The sequence below is a fragment of the Bubalus kerabau genome, chromosome 14 (assembly GCF_029407905.1).
Source record: "Bubalus kerabau isolate K-KA32 ecotype Philippines breed swamp buffalo chromosome 14, PCC_UOA_SB_1v2, whole genome shotgun sequence".
NCBI classification, from domain to species: Eukaryota; Metazoa; Chordata; class Mammalia; order Artiodactyla; family Bovidae; genus Bubalus; species Bubalus kerabau.
In genome coordinates this window covers 265,219-280,719 of record NC_073637.1, presented here as the reverse complement: position 1 = coordinate 280,719, position 15,501 = coordinate 265,219, and the positions used below count along the sequence as shown (strand labels likewise).

At 52.7% G+C, this 15,501-nt stretch overlaps 1 protein-coding gene and 3 pseudogenes across 1 annotated transcript in view; 1 reads left to right on the top strand and 3 right to left on the bottom strand.

Moving 5' to 3' along the window:
- Nucleotides 1–15,501, top strand: part of LOC129626435 (liprin-alpha-1-like) — a 271,527-nt gene that overhangs the window by 236,900 nt on the left and 19,126 nt on the right. The gene's annotated exons all lie outside the window — the stretch shown is intronic.
- On the bottom strand, nucleotides 5,699–5,818 carry LOC129627418 (uncharacterized; annotated as a pseudogene).
- LOC129627462 (uncharacterized) lies at nucleotides 9,250–9,369 on the bottom strand (annotated as a pseudogene).
- Nucleotides 12,606–12,725, bottom strand: LOC129627451 (uncharacterized; annotated as a pseudogene).

Below are 15,501 nucleotides of genomic sequence, written 5' to 3'. Positions count from 1 at the left end.
GGGAGATGGGAAAGGACAGGGAAGCCTGGCATGCTGCAGTCCATGGAGTTAGTCGGACATGACTGAGTGACTACTTGCAAAAAGTTTCAAAGCTAGTAAGTTTTAGAGCCAGGATCCAAACTGTGTAATGTAAAAAGTTTTGGTTGCAAACAACAGAAATAGATTCTAGCTAATGTGTGTGTGCTGTGTGCTTAGTCGCTCAGTTGTTTCCAACTCTTTGTCGCCCGCCAGGCTCCTCCGTCCATGGGGATTCTCCAGCCGAGAATGCTGGAGTGGGTTGCCATGCCCTCCTCCAAGGACTCTTCCCAACCCAGGGATCGAATTCAGGTCTCCCGCACTGCAGGCAGATTCCTTACCATCTGAGCCACCAGGGATGCCCCTGCAAGAAGGGTCTTCTAGCTAATGTAGGTGAAATTTATTGAAGGCTATCAGGTGGCCCACAAAATGGATAAGAAAGGACATGCATGCATGCTAAGTTGCTTCAGTCGTGTCTGATTCTTTGTGACCCTGTGGACCATAGCCCACCAGGGTCCTCTGCCCCAGGGATTCTCCAGGCAAGAATACTGGAGTGGGCTGCCATGGCCTCCTCCAGGGGATCTTCCTGGCCCAGGGATCAAACCTGCATCTCTTCTGTCTCCAGAATTGGCAGGCAGATTCTTTACCACTAGCACCACCAAGGAAGCCCCTCCAAGAAGAGTCTAAGAACAGCTTAACAGTCTACTCAGAGCATCTATGGTACTTTGAATGATCACCTTGGCTGTAAAGCAAGGATAAGCCAGCATCAGTTACCTGGCCTAGCTTAGTCTTATGACTGGGCAAGGGGAGGCCACCTCGATTAACCAACCCAGCAGACCCTAAACACTGAGGGAAAAGTAATCCCTCGTGGAAATTAGAGTGCTTTAATCCAATGAAGACATACATAGGGACTTCCCTGGCTGTCCAATGGTTAGAATTGGATCATAAAGAAGGTTGAGCGTTGAAGAATCGATGCCTTTTAATTGTGGTACTGGAGAAGACCTTTGAGACTCCCTTGGACAGCAAGGAGATCAAATGAGTCCATCCTAAAGGAAATCAACCCTGAATATTCATTGGGAGGACTGATGCTGCAGCTGAAGCTCCAGAACTTTGGCCACCTGATGCAAAGAGCTGACTCCTTGGAAAAGACCCCGATGCTGGCAAAGATTGAAGGCAGGAGGAGAAGGGAGGCAAAAGAGGATGAGATGGTTGGATGGCATCACGAACTCAATGGACATGAGTCTGAGCAAACTTGGAGATAGTGAAGGACAGGGAAGCCTGGTGTACTTCAGTCCATGGAGTTGCAAAGAGCTGGGCACAACTTAGTGACTGAACAACAGCAGTCATGGTTAAGACTCAACATTTCCAATACAAGGGATGTGAGTTCATCTCCGGTGGGAGAACTGAGATCCCACATGCCGTGAGGCCACAAAAATGAAGGCAGACATATACAGTACTGGGTGTACTGTATATTTTCCCCAGTGTATTTTTCTCAATAAACCCAAATCTGCCCATATATAAATTCTTGGCCTTGTCCATTGTACTATTCTACTTCTTAAACATGGTAGCAAGCTAGAGCCCTTGTTAGCTAGATGTCAGAAAGTTAACAGAGGAAGAAGGAGGTCACAAGGGACAAAATGGAGTAGATCAGATTGCACAGTGATTTTATAAATACTTCTTTCTGACCAATATGGTATGTTCTTAGCTAAGAGTGATTCTGATTTTTCCCGCTTGGTCCAGTGAAAATCAAACAGAGTTAAACAGACCTGGGTCTGATTCTCTGTTTCACCACCTACTGTCTGTATAACTCTGGGCAAAGCAAAGTGAGCCTCATTTTCTTCATCTGTAAAATAAGCTAAAACCCACCACCTTACCTTATTGTTATGGGTTTAACTGAACAAACCTGTTAAGTGCCTGACATATAAAATACTCCCAGTAAATGTCACTCTCCCGCTAGTCCCTGTCCCAGTGTACTGAAAAAGATTATATGGTATTAGTATTTTTAGTATTCTGAAGATTGTATGATTCATTTCTTCTGAAGACATAGTTTTTCTTACAGAAGAATATTCAGTTATTTCATGATGGCATTTCCACCTCCAAAAAACACAAATGGTCCCAAAATGCAGACAAAGATGAGTACCTGGACACCCCTAAACCATCAGCTTTTGAATGACCGGGTGAGTAATAAGAACTATTGTATTAGTTGAAATCATACTTTGAAGGGAAAAAAAGCATTAAAATTTTGGTAATCAAAACATGAACAGGAATTGCTTAGGATTGTATAGTGGATAAAAAAAAAAAAAAGAAAGAAACCAAAAAACAAAATGAAGGATTTCTTCAAAAATTTTAATTGAAAAAAACTGAAATACATTTAGAACAAAAATAAAGAAAACTTTAATTGAGCCCCAGTTACCTGGCCAGAGTTGGCAAGAGATACAAAGTTCCTGCTTAGAAAGAAAGATCTTAGGGACTTCCCTGGTGGTCCAGTGGCTAAGACTCTTTGCTCCCAGGGCTGGGGCCCAGGTTCTATCACTGGCCAGGAAATTCAATCCCACATACTGCAACTAAAGACCTTGTGTGCTGCAACTAAGACCCAGCACAGCCAAATAAATTAATAAACATTTTTTAAAGATTTAGGAGATGAGAAGGAAGAGTGTCTACCAGCTCCCCTTCACCTCCATATCCAACTGGTTTTCAGGTTCTGTGAGTCTTCCTCCGAGGTCTCTTCATCCAGACCCCTTTTCTCCTTTGACTTGTGCACATCCAGCTCCACGTTCTCAGTTCACACACTCACCCCCCTTTGCCTGGCACATTGCAGTAACCCCTCAGCTGGTTTCACTGTCTCTAATCCATCCTCTATTCTGGTCCCAGAATGATCTTTCTAAAGTACCAAACTAATCCTATGAAGCAAGAGATAACAGACTGTTCCAAAGAATAAATTCCACCCTACCCACCATGCATAGCACTGAGGACCCCTTCATGTGTGTTAGTCACCGAGTCATGTCCGACTCTTGGAGACCCCATGGACTATAGCTGGCCAGGCTCCTCTGTCTGTGGGATTCTCCAGGCAAGAATACTGGAGTAGGTTGCCATGACCTCCTCCAAGGGATCTTCATGACCCACGGATCGAACCCAGTGTCCTTTATATCACCTGCATTAGCAAGTGAGTTTTCTTTTTTTAATTTATTTGGTTGCAATTTTGTTGAAGCATGTGAACCCTTAGTTGAAGCATGTGGGATCTAGTTCCCTGACCAGAAATCAAACCCAGGCCCCCTGCATTGGGAGCATGGAGTCTTAGCCCCTGGACCACCAGGGAAGTCCCAGCAGGTGAGTTCTTTAACACTGGCTCCACCTGGGAAGCCTGAAAAGCTTTTGTCAAATTTTATGAGAATTTCTAGGGAATTCCCTGGTGGCCCAGTGGCTCAGTCTGTGTTCCCAATGCAGGGGGCTGGGTTCCATCTGCGTTCAGGAAACTAGATCCCACATGCCGCAAGAGTTTGCATGCTGCAGCTAAAGAACCCACATGGCACAACTAAGACCCAGTGCAGTCAAATAAATAAAAATGTTTAAAAATTTCATGATTATTTCTAGATGAGCAATGATAAGAGAAATAACAATTTCTATTAGAAATGATATTTATTTTGTTGTTCAGAACTCCCATTTTATCACCCTCCCCCGCCATTTTTAGTTTGGTTTAGTTAGGTTCTAGTTTGGAGTAAAACTATTTTCAAAAATCTTAGCCTGCCATATGTAAAATAGATAGGCAATGGGAATTTGCTGCATGGCTCAGGAAACTCACACAGGGGCACTGTATCAACCTAGAGGGGTGGGGTGGGGAGAGAGAGGGGCTGCCAAGTCACTTCAGTCGTGTCCGACTCTGCGACCCCATAGACGGCAGCCCAACAGGCTCCCCGGTCCCTGGGATTCTCCAGGCAAGAACACTGGAGTGGGTTGCCATTTCCTTCTCCAATGCATGCAAGTGAAAAGTGAAAGTGAAGTCGCTCAGTCGTGTTCGACTCTTCGCGACCCCATGGACTGCAGCCTACCAGGCTCCTCCGTCCATGGGATTCTCCAGGCAAGAGTACTGGAGTGGGGTGCCATCGCCTTCTCCAAGAGAGAGGGGAGGGAGGTTCCAAAGGGAGGGGATATATGCATACCTATGGCTGATTCATGTTGAGGTTTGATAGAAAACAACAAAATTCTGTCAAGCAAAATCCTTCAATAAAAAAATAATTAAAATTAAAAAACTGTCAAATCACTATGTTGTACACCTGAAACTAACATTATATTGTATGTCAATTATAATTCAATAAAAATTAAATATAATACAAATTTAAAAAATCTTGGACCGTGTATATACCCATATGTATGTGAATGAATGTATCAGTACTTAAGACACACACATGGAAATTGCATATGTATACAGCAAACTGATAATAGTGAGTGCACAAGTGCCCAGTCTTGTCTGACTCTTTGCAACTCCACAGACTGTAGGCCTCCAGGCTCCTCTGTCCGTGGAATTTTCCAGGCAAGAATATTAGAGTGGGTCGCCATGCCCTCCTCCAGGGAATCTTCCCATCCCAGGGATTAAACCCACGTCTCTTTATGTCTCCTGCATCAGCAGGTGGGTTCTTTACCGGTTGAGCCACCAGAGAAGCCCAACTATCAATAGTGGTTTCCCCTACAATGTTGGACAACATGGAAGAGTGGGAGGGAAGTCTGTTGGAAGAGAGAGTTTTTTTTTTTTTTTTTACCCTATACACTGCAATATTTAACCATTTAAAAAACAAATATAAGTAAAAGCGAGCAAAGAACAGTAATGCTGAGAATTAAAAAACAAGGGTTCCAGATCAGCTATACTAAATAATCTCCAGGGAAAAGACATCCGAGAAGAACGTGAGGAGCAAGCATGAAGGGAATTGGTCATATTTTCAATATGGTGGGAAAATACAAGAGCCGTTGGAGCAGGATGGTGACAGAATTGCATCTGCATTTCCAAACGGTCATCTTGCTCCACGTCACTAATGATTGGAGAGACTCAACTCCAAACGCCAAGGAGGGACCACTTCGCCCGAGTCCGACTGGGCCTCATTGCAATGTCTGTCCATAGCAGATGCTGGAGAAGCTGTGGAGCAAAGGGAACTCTCCTCCACGCTGAGTAGGAATGGGAGTTGGTACAGCCGGGATGGAAAAGAGTACGGAGGTTCGCGAAGGAACTAAAAGTAGAAGTAGCCTATGGTTCAGTAGTCCCACTCCCAGGCATAGATCCACCCCCAGTCCAAGCCAACAAGCCAGATGCCCCGTTTGGGCACATCGATCTGTGCGCGCGCTCGCATGCGCATGCGCGATCGCCTGCGAGGCTGGGGGTGGGGCGGGGGCTGGGGCTCTGGCTGGAGTCGGTGCAAGCCCCGGGATTGCCTGAGGCAAGCCAAAGGAGCCCCAGAGGGAGACGGGACGGCCGGTCGTCTGGTTTCCTGAAAGCCGAATGCGAATGCGGAGGGGCTCGCGGGCCGCGGGGAGGCAACCCAGGTCTGCAGCGGGAGTCGGGGCCCCGGCCACCCACTCACTCCCCCCGCCCCGGGAGGGGCTGGGGCTGCGGGGGGGGCGGGGGGGCGAGGGGGGTGTGGGTCCAAGAATTGGGACGCGGGGCGGGGGCTAAAGGACCTCTTCTGGTAGGCAAAAAAGCCTCCAGCACCCGGAATTCCCAGGTGGTCTCCCATCCAAGATACTAAACAGACCCGACCCTGCTTAGCTTCCGAGATCAGACGAGATCGAGCGCCTTCAGGCCGGTAGGGCCGGAGACGGACGCGGCCGCCGCGGGGCGCCCTAAGAGCCTTGCGCTTCGCCTCCCTTTCGCTCTGACCTGCAGGTCGGGCCAACGGGCCGGCCCTCTCCTCGGGGGGCCGTGCTGTACTTGAGCCGCACGACCCGCGACCGCACTCCAGCCTGCTGACGCCGGCCCGGCCCCCGAACACCGCCAACACCAGACCAGCAACCGCCTGGCCGGGCCCGGGGGCCCGATGGGCTTCCAGGACCCCCCAGTGACCGGGAGGGCGTGCGTGCGTGCGCGCGGGGCCTGGGGGGTGGGCTGAGGGGTGCGGAGGTCTCGGCGCCCTCCCACCCCCGGCCACTCCAGACCCGGCCGCGCTGGCTGAGCGGGGCTTCCCCCCCCATCCCCTTCGCTGCTCAGGGCCGCGCGACCCCGGAGGTGTCGGTCTTCGGGGCCCGCCGCCTCCCGATCCCCGCGGCCCGGGGGCCTCTGAACCTCCTGCGGGCCTAGGCGCAGCGAATCTTGAGCGCCCAACTTGCCCGGCACCTGCCCGCTGCCCAAACCCACCGGGAGCCACGGAGGCGCGGTCGACCGGAGCGCCTCAGCCCCGCCCCTTTGCCCTACCGAGGCGCCCCCCTTGTCCCCACGCCGCCCGCCAAGCACCCGACCTTCCTGAGAGAGCAGACGAACCACAGGCAGGCACACAGACAGACACACACACTCGCACGCACCCACGCCATGGGAGACAGCTGGCCTGCGCGAGCTCCTCAGCCAGAGCCATAGCACCAGGGAGAGGCCGGGGCCAGACCAAAGGCCCGGCGGATGGCTGTCGGGAGAGACAGAGGAAGAAATCCATGAAGCTTCCGAGACAGACTCCAAGACGGCGAGAGGGAGATACACACACACACACACACACACACACACACACACGAGTGTGGTCTTTGGAAATTCTTCTGTTCGTAGTTGCTGGGTTGAGCCCAACTTTTATAGGCCCCATGGAGTGCGGCCCATCAGGCTCCTCTGTCCGTGGCATTTCCCAGGCGAGAATACTGGAGTGGGTTGCCATTTCTTTCTCCAGGGGATCTTCCCAACCCAGGGATCAAACCCGAGTCTCCTGCGGGCGGATGCCTTGCCATCTGAACCAGCACATTGCGAATTCCCTAGGCAAAATACAAAGAAAAGAGCTCGTGTGCTACTAAGTGGAAAGATGATTGAAGAAACAGAAGGTGTCCTTTGTTGGTATCTTTGAATCTTTCTTTAGTTTTCGTTGATTTTTACTCTTAAGGCTACTTGAACAAGGCAAGAGAGAAACCCCAGAACTGAAAAGCAATTGACTTTTTTGAAAGAAACCTGTGCAGGTTAAGCACTCTTCGTTTTTGAGAGATGGTGAAACGCAAAATCTTGATTCAACACATATGACTTTGGTGAACTTTATTTCAAATCTCCATGATGAACCCCTAAGGCGTCCAGGAAGAAAGGAGTAGAGCGGGAGACAAAAAGAGCAACCTTTCCCCTTGGCGCCATCCCAACCAGCTGCTTAGTTCCTTCATCTCATGGACTACCATCTGGGCTTATCTGGTTTGTCTGATTCTTGTTTCGGGGCCCGTTTCTAGTCACAAGGCTGTCAAGAGTGGGGGGTGGGGTGGGGTGGGGGGGAAGCCCTTCTTTCCATTCCACATGAGACCCAGTGGACAACCCAGGCCCTGGCCACTGCATAGAGCGTGCAGCAACAATATCAACGGTGATGCTGGTTAACAACGCATATTCCTGGAATCCACTCCGTTGGCTACTGAGTGTGTGCGGTGGTGGTCTGGAACCTATACCTGGAAGCTTTCTTGATGATTGCAAATGACACCAAAGTCCGAGGACGATGGAAGATCTTCACGTTTCTGCAAGAGCCACACACCTCCAGAAGGAACCGCAAGACTTGCCTGACATGGTCAAGGTCTAAGTATTGGACTACACGTCGGAAGGTCTCCACCTTTGCTATGGAAGTCAAATGATCTTTCTTGGAAATGAAAATGGATCACACTGAACGTTCACATTCTTCTAGAGCATTTGAAAAGCCCTAAACTGTAGAAATCTGCTGTACGAGTTCCTTGAAAGCAAGAACCCATACTGATGGATATGTCTTAATGCCTTAGATTGTGCCTTGAATATAGCGTACACATGAACCCAGGAAAGGAAAGAATGGAATCGCCAAATATACAAAGAGATCAAAAGTGCCGAGCCAAGTGACACCTTGAGGCTTCCAAGAACTTTTCTGTCTTTCACACGCTAAGTAAATCCTGAGCACCTACGATGAGCTGGGAGGCATGTAATAAGTTTCTGGAACTAGAAGGCGGAGAGAAGCAGACACAGAGTTCCTGCTTTCACTGAGACGAATCTAATGATACATCACAGGCAGATCCTTGGAGAACTTGTCGAGGGGCCTCTACCCTCACCAAAACCTGGGTGTCAGGGAAGGCTTTTCAGAGTAACCATTGCGTTGAGGTCCATAAGTGGAACCTACGTAAACCAGGGTTGAGATGCAGGAAGAATTTCAGGCAGGGAAAACAGCATCCTGGAAGTCTACGTGACCAGGGAACCTTAGGACGTTCAAGAAATGAAAATGCCCTATGGGATGGAAGCCAAAGAGTGCAGAGGGCATTCCAGGGAAAAGACATCCGAGAAGAACGTGAGGAGCAGGCATGAAGGGAATTGGTCGTATCTTCAATATGATGGGAAAATACAAGAGCCGTTGGAGCAGGATGGTGACAGAATTGCATCTGCATTTCCAAACGGTCATCTTGCTCCACGTCACTAATGATTGGAGAGACTCAACTCCAAACGCCAAGGAGGGACCACTTCGCCCGAGTCCGACTGGGCCTCATTGCAATGTCTGTCCATAGCAGATGCTGGAGAAGCTGTGGAGCAAAGGGAACTCTCCTCCACGCTGAGTAGGAATGGGAGTTGGTACAGCCGGGATGGAAAAGAGTATGGAGGTTCGCGAAGGAACTAAAAGTAGAAGTAGCCTATGGTTCAGCAGTCCCACTCCCAGGCATAGATCCACCCCCAGTCCAAGCCAACAAGCCAGATGCCCCGTTTGGGCACATCGATCTGTGCGCGCGCTCGCATGCGCATGCGCGATCACCTGCGAGGCTGGGGGTGGGGCGGGGGCTGGGGCTCTGGCTGGAGTCGGTGCAAGCCCCGGGATTGCCTGAGGCAAGCCAAAGGAGCCCCAGAGGGAGACGGGACGGCCGGTCGTCTGGTTTCCTGAAAGCCGAATGCGAATGCGGAGGGGCTCGCGGGCCGCGGGGAGGCAACCCAGGTCTGCAGCGGGAGTCGGGGCCCCGGCCACCCACTCACTCCCCCCGCCCCGGGAGGGGCTGGGGCTGCGGGGGGGGCGGGGGGGCGAGGGGGGTGTGGGTCCAAGAATTGGGACGCGGGGCGGGGGCTAAAGGACCTCTTCTGGTAGGCAAAAAAGCCTCCAGCACCCGGAATTCCCAGGTGGTCTCCCATCCAAGATACTAAACAGGCCCGACCCTGCTTAGCTTCCGAGATCAGACGAGATCGGGCGCCTTCAGGCCGGTAGGGCCGGAGACGGACGCGGCCGCCGCGGGGCGCCCTAAGAGCCTTGCGCTTCGCCTCCCTTTCGCTCTGACCTGCAGGTCGGGCCAACGGGCCGGCCCTCTCCTCGGGGGGCCGTGCTGTACTTGAGCCGCACGACCCGCGACCGCACTCCAGCCTGCTGACGCCGGCCCGGCCCCCGAACACCGCCAACACCAGACCAGCAACCGCCTGGCCGGGCCCGGGGGCCCGATGGGCTTCCAGGACCCCCCAGTGACCGGGAGGGCGTGCGTGCGTGCGCGCGGGGCCTGGGGGGTGGGCTGAGGGGTGCGGAGGTCTCGGCGCCCTCCCACCCCCGGCCACTCCAGACCCGGCCGCGCTGGCTGAGCGGGGCCTCCCCCCCCCCCCATCCCGTTCGCTGTCCAGGGCCGCGCGACCCCGGAGGTGTCGGTCTTCGGGGCCCGCCGCCTCCCGATCCCCGCGGCCCGGGGGCCTCTGAACCTCCTGCGGGCCTAGGCGCAGCGAATCTTGAGCGCCCAACTTGCCCGGCACCTGCCCGCTGCCCAAACCCACCGGGAGCCACGGAGGCGCGGTCGACCGGAGCGCCTCAGCCCCGCCCCTTTGCCCTACCGAGGCGCCCCCCTTGTCCCCACGCCGCCCGCCAAGCACCCGACCTTCCTGAGAGAGCAGACGAACCACAGGCAGGCACACAGACAGACACACACACACACACACACGAGTGTGGTCTTTGGAAATACTTCTGTTCGTAGTTGCTGGGTTGAGCCCAACTCTTATAGGACCCATGGAGTGCGGCCCATCAGGCTCCTCTGTCCGTGGCATTTCCCAGGCGAGAATACTGGAGTGGGTTGCCATTGCCTTCTCCAGGGGATCTTCCCGACCCAGGGATCAAACCCGAGTCTCCTGCGGGCGGATGCCTTGCCATCTGAACCAGCACATTGCGAATTCCCTAGGCAAAATACAAAGAAAAGGGCTCGTGTGCTACTAAGTGGAAAGATGATTGAAGAAACAGAAGGTGTCCTTTGTTGGTATCTTTGAATCTTTCTTTAGTTTTCGTTGATTTTTACTCTTAAGGCTACTTGAACAAGGCAAGAGAGAAACCCCAGAACTGAAAAGCAATTGACTTTTTTGAAAGAAACCTGTGCAGGTTAAGCACTCTTCGTTTTTGAGAGATGGTGAAACGCAAAATCTTGATTCAACACATATGACTTTGGTGAACTTTATTTCAAATCTCCATGATGAACCCCTAAGGCGTCCAGGAAGAAAGGAGTAGAGCGGGAGACAAAAAGAGCAACCTTTCCCCTTGGCGCCATCCCAACCAGCTGCTTAGTTCCTTCATCTCATGGACTACCATCTGGGCTTATCTGGTTTGTCTGATTCTTGTTTCGGGGCCCGTTTCTAGTCACAAGGCTGTCAAGAGTGGGGGGTGGGGTGGGGGGTGGGGGAAGCCCTTCTTTCCATTCCACATGAGACCCAGTGGACAATCCAGGCCCTGGCCACTGCATAGAGCGTGCAGCAACAATATCAACGGTGATGCTGGTTAACAACGCATATTCCTGGAATCCACTCCGTTGGCTACTGAGTGTGTGCGGTGGTGGTCTGGAACCTATACCTGGAAGCTTTCTTGATGATTGTAAATGACACCAAAGTCCGAGGACGATGGAAGATCTTCACGTTTCTGCAAGAGCCACACACCTCCAGAAGGAACCGCAAGACTTGCCTGACATGGTCAAGGTCTAAGTATTGGACTACACGTCGGAAGGTCTCCACCTTTGCTATGGAAGTCAAACGATCTTTCTTGGAAATGAAAATGGATCACACTGAACGTTCACATTCTTCTAGAGCATTTGAAAAGCCCTAAACTGTAGAAATCTGCTGTACGAGTTCCTTGAAAGCAAGAACCCATACTGATGGATATGTCTTAGTGCCTTAGATTGTGCCTTGAATATAGCGTACACATGAACCCAGGAAAGGAAAGAATGGAATCGCCAAATATACAAAGAGATCAAAAGTGCCGAGCCAAGTGACACCTTGAGGCTTCCAAGAACTTTTCTGTCTTTCACACGCTAAGTAAATCCTGAGCACCTATGATGAGCTGGGAGGCATGTAATAAGTTTCTGGAACTAGAAGGCGGAGAGAAGCAGACACAGAGTTCCTGCTTTCACTGAGACGAATCTAATGATACATCACAGGCAGATCCTTGGAGAACTTGTCGAGGGGCCTCTACCCTCACCAAAACCTGGGTGTCAGGGAAGGCTTTTCAGAGTAACCATTGCGTTGAGGTCCATAGGTGGAACCTACGTAAACCAGGGTTGAGATGCAGGAAGAATTTCAGGCAGGGAAAACAGCATCCTGGAAGTCTACGTGACCAGGGAACCTTAGGACGTTCAAGAAATGAAAATGCCCTATGGGATGGAAGCCAAAGAGTGCAGAGGGCATTCCAGGGAAAAGACATCCGAGAAGAACGTGAGGAGCAGGCATGAAGGGAATTGGTCGTATCTTCAATATGATGGGAAAATACAAGAGCCGTTGGAGCAGGATGGTGACAGAATTGCATCTGCATTTCCAAACGGTCATCTTGCTCCACGTCACTAATGATTGGAGAGACTCAACTCCAAACGCCAAGGAGGGACCACTTCGCCCGAGTCCGACTGGGCCTCATTGCAATGTCTGTCCATAGCAGATGCTGGAGAAGCTGTGGAGCAAAGGGAACTCTCCTCCACGCTGAGTAGGAATGGGAGTTGGTACAGCCGGGATGGAAAAGAGTATGGAGGTTCGCGAAGGAACTAAAAGTAGAAGTAGCCTATGGTTCAGCAGTCCCACTCCCAGGCATAGATCCACCCCCAGTCCAAGCCAACAAGCCAGATGCCCCGTTTGGGCACATCGATCTGTGCGCGCGCTCGCATGCGCATGCGCGATCGCCTGCGAGGCTGGGGGTGGGGCGGGGGCTGGGGCTCTGGCCGGAGTCGGTGCAAGCCCCGGGATTGCCTGAGGCAAGCCAAAGGAGCCCCAGAGGGAGACGGGACGGCCGGTCGTCTGGTTTCCTGAAAGCCGAATGCGAATGCGGAGGGGCTCGCGGGCCGCGGGGAGGCAACCCAGGTCTGCAGCGGGAGTCGGGGCCCCGGCCACCCACTCACTCCCCCCGCCCCGGGAGGGGCTGGGGCTGCGGGGGGGGCGGGGGGGCGAGGGGGGTGTGGGTCCAAGAATTGGGACGCGGGGCGGGGGCTAAAGGACCTCTTCTGGTAGGCAAAAAAGCCTCCAGCACCCGGAATTCCCAGGTGGTCTCCCATCCAAGATACTAAACAGGCCCGACCCTGCTTAGCTTCCGAGATCAGACGAGATCGGGCGCCTTCAGGCCGGTAGGGCCGGAGACGGACGCGGCCGCCGCGGGGCGCCCTAAGAGCCTTGCGCTTCGCCTCCCTTTCGCTCTGACCTGCAGGTCGGGCCAACGGGCCGGCCCTCTCCTCGGGGGGCCGTGCTGTACTTGAGCCGCACGACCCGCGACCGCACTCCAGCCTGCTGACGCCGGCCCGGCCCCCGAACACCGCCAACACCAGACCAGCAACCGCCTGGCCGGGCCCGGGGGCCCGATGGGCTTCCAGGACCCCCCAGTGACCGGGAGGGCGTGCGTGCGTGCGCGCGGGGCCTGGGGGGTGGGCTGAGGGGTGCGGAGGTCTCGGCGCCCTCCCACCCCCGGCCACTCCAGACCCGGCCGCGCTGGCTGAGCGGGGCCTCCCCCCCCCCCCATCCCGTTCGCTGTCCAGGGCCGCGCGACCCCGGAGGTGTCGGTCTTCGGGGCCCGCCGCCTCCCGATCCCCGCGGCCCGGGGGCCTCTGAACCTCCTGCGGGCCTAGGCGCAGCGAATCTTGAGCGCCCAACTTGCCCGGCACCTGCCCGCTGCCCAAACCCACCGGGAGCCACGGAGGCGCGGTCGACCGGAGCGCCTCAGCCCCGCCCCTTTGCCCTACCGAGGCGCCCCCCTTGTCCCCACGCCGCCCGCCAAGCACCCGACCTTCCTGAGAGAGCAGACGAACCACAGGCAGGCACACAGACAGACACACACACACACACACACGAGTGTGGTCTTTGGAAATACTTCTGTTCGTAGTTGCTGGGTTGAGCCCAACTCTTATAGGACCCATGGAGTGCGGCCCATCAGGCTCCTCTGTCCGTGGCATTTCCCAGGCGAGAATACTGGAGTGGGTTGCCATTGCCTTCTCCAGGGGATCTTCCCGACCCAGGGATCAAACCCGAGTCTCCTGCGGGCGGATGCCTTGCCATCTGAACCAGCACATTGCGAATTCCCTAGGCAAAATACAAAGAAAAGGGCTCGTGTGCTACTAAGTGGAAAGATGATTGAAGAAACAGAAGGTGTCCTTTGTTGGTATCTTTGAATCTTTCTTTAGTTTTCGTTGATTTTTACTCTTAAGGCTACTTGAACAAGGCAAGAGAGAAACCCCAGAACTGAAAAGCAATTGACTTTTTTGAAAGAAACCTGTGCAGGTTAAGCACTCTTCGTTTTTGAGAGATGGTGAAACGCAAAATCTTGATTCAACACATATGACTTTGGTGAACTTTATTTCAAATCTCCATGATGAACCCCTAAGGCGTCCAGGAAGAAAGGAGTAGAGCGGGAGACAAAAAGAGCAACCTTTCCCCTTGGCGCCATCCCAACCAGCTGCTTAGTTCCTTCATCTCATGGACTACCATCTGGGCTTATCTGGTTTGTCTGATTCTTGTTTCGGGGCCCGTTTCTAGTCACAAGGCTGTCAAGAGTGGGGGGTGGGGTGGGGGGTGGGGGAAGCCCTTCTTTCCATTCCACATGAGACCCAGTGGACAATCCAGGCCCTGGCCACTGCATAGAGCGTGCAGCAACAATATCAACGGTGATGCTGGTTAACAACGCATATTCCTGGAATCCACTCCGTTGCCTACTGAGTGTGTGCGGTGGTGGTCTGGAACCTATACCTGGAAGCTTTCTTGATGATTGCAAATGACACCAAAGTCCGAGGACGATGGAAGATCTTCACGTTTCTGCAAGAGCCACACACCTCCAGAAGGAACCGCAAGACTTGCCTGACATGGTCAAGGTCTAAGTATTGGACTACACGTCGGAAGGTCTCCACCTTTGCTATGGAAGTCAAACGATCTTTCTTGGAAATGAAAATGGATCACACTGAACGTTCACATTCTTCTAGAGCATTTGAAAAGCCCTAAACTGTAGAAATCTGCTGTACGAGTTCCTTGAAAGCAAGAACCCATACTGATGGATATGTCTTAGTGCCTTAGATTGTGCCTTGAATATAGCGTACACATGAACCCAGGAAAGGAAAGAATGGAATCGCCAAATATACAAAGAGATCAAAAGTGCCGAGCCAAGTGACACCTTGAGGCTTCCAAGAACTTTTCTGTCTTTCACACGCTAAGTAAATCCTGAGCACCTACGATGAGCTGGGAGGCATGTAATAAGTTTCTGGAACTAGAAGGCGGAGAGAAGCAGACACAGAGTTCCTGCTTTCACTGAGACGAATCTAATGATACATCACAGGCAGATCCTTGGAGAACTTGTCGAGGGGCCTCTACCCTCACCAAAACCTGGGTGTCAGGGAAGGCTTTTCAGAGTAACCATTGCGTTGAGGTCCATAGGTGGAACCTACGTAAACCAGGGTTGAGATGCAGGAAGAATTTCAGGCAGGGAAAACAGCATCCTGGAAGTCTACGTGACCAGGGAAACTTAGGACGTTCAAGAAATGAAAATGCCCTATGGGATGGAAGCCAAAGAGTGCAGAGGGCATTCCAGGGAAAAGACATCCGAGAAGAACGTGAGGAGCAGGCATGAAGGGAATTGGTCGTATCTTCAATATGATGGGAAAATACAAGAGCCGTTGGAGCAGGATGGTGACAGAATTGCATCTGCATTTCCAAACGGTCATCTTGCTCCACGTCACTAATGATTGGAGAGACTCAACTCCAAACGCCAAGGAGGGACCACTTCGCCCGAGTCCGACTGGGCCTCATTGCAATGTCTGTCCATAGCAGATGCTGGAGAAGCTGTGGAGCAAAGGGAACTCTCCTCCACGCTGAGTAGGAATGGGAGTTGGTACAGCCGGGATGGAAAAGAGTATGGAGGTTCGCGAAGGAACTAAAAG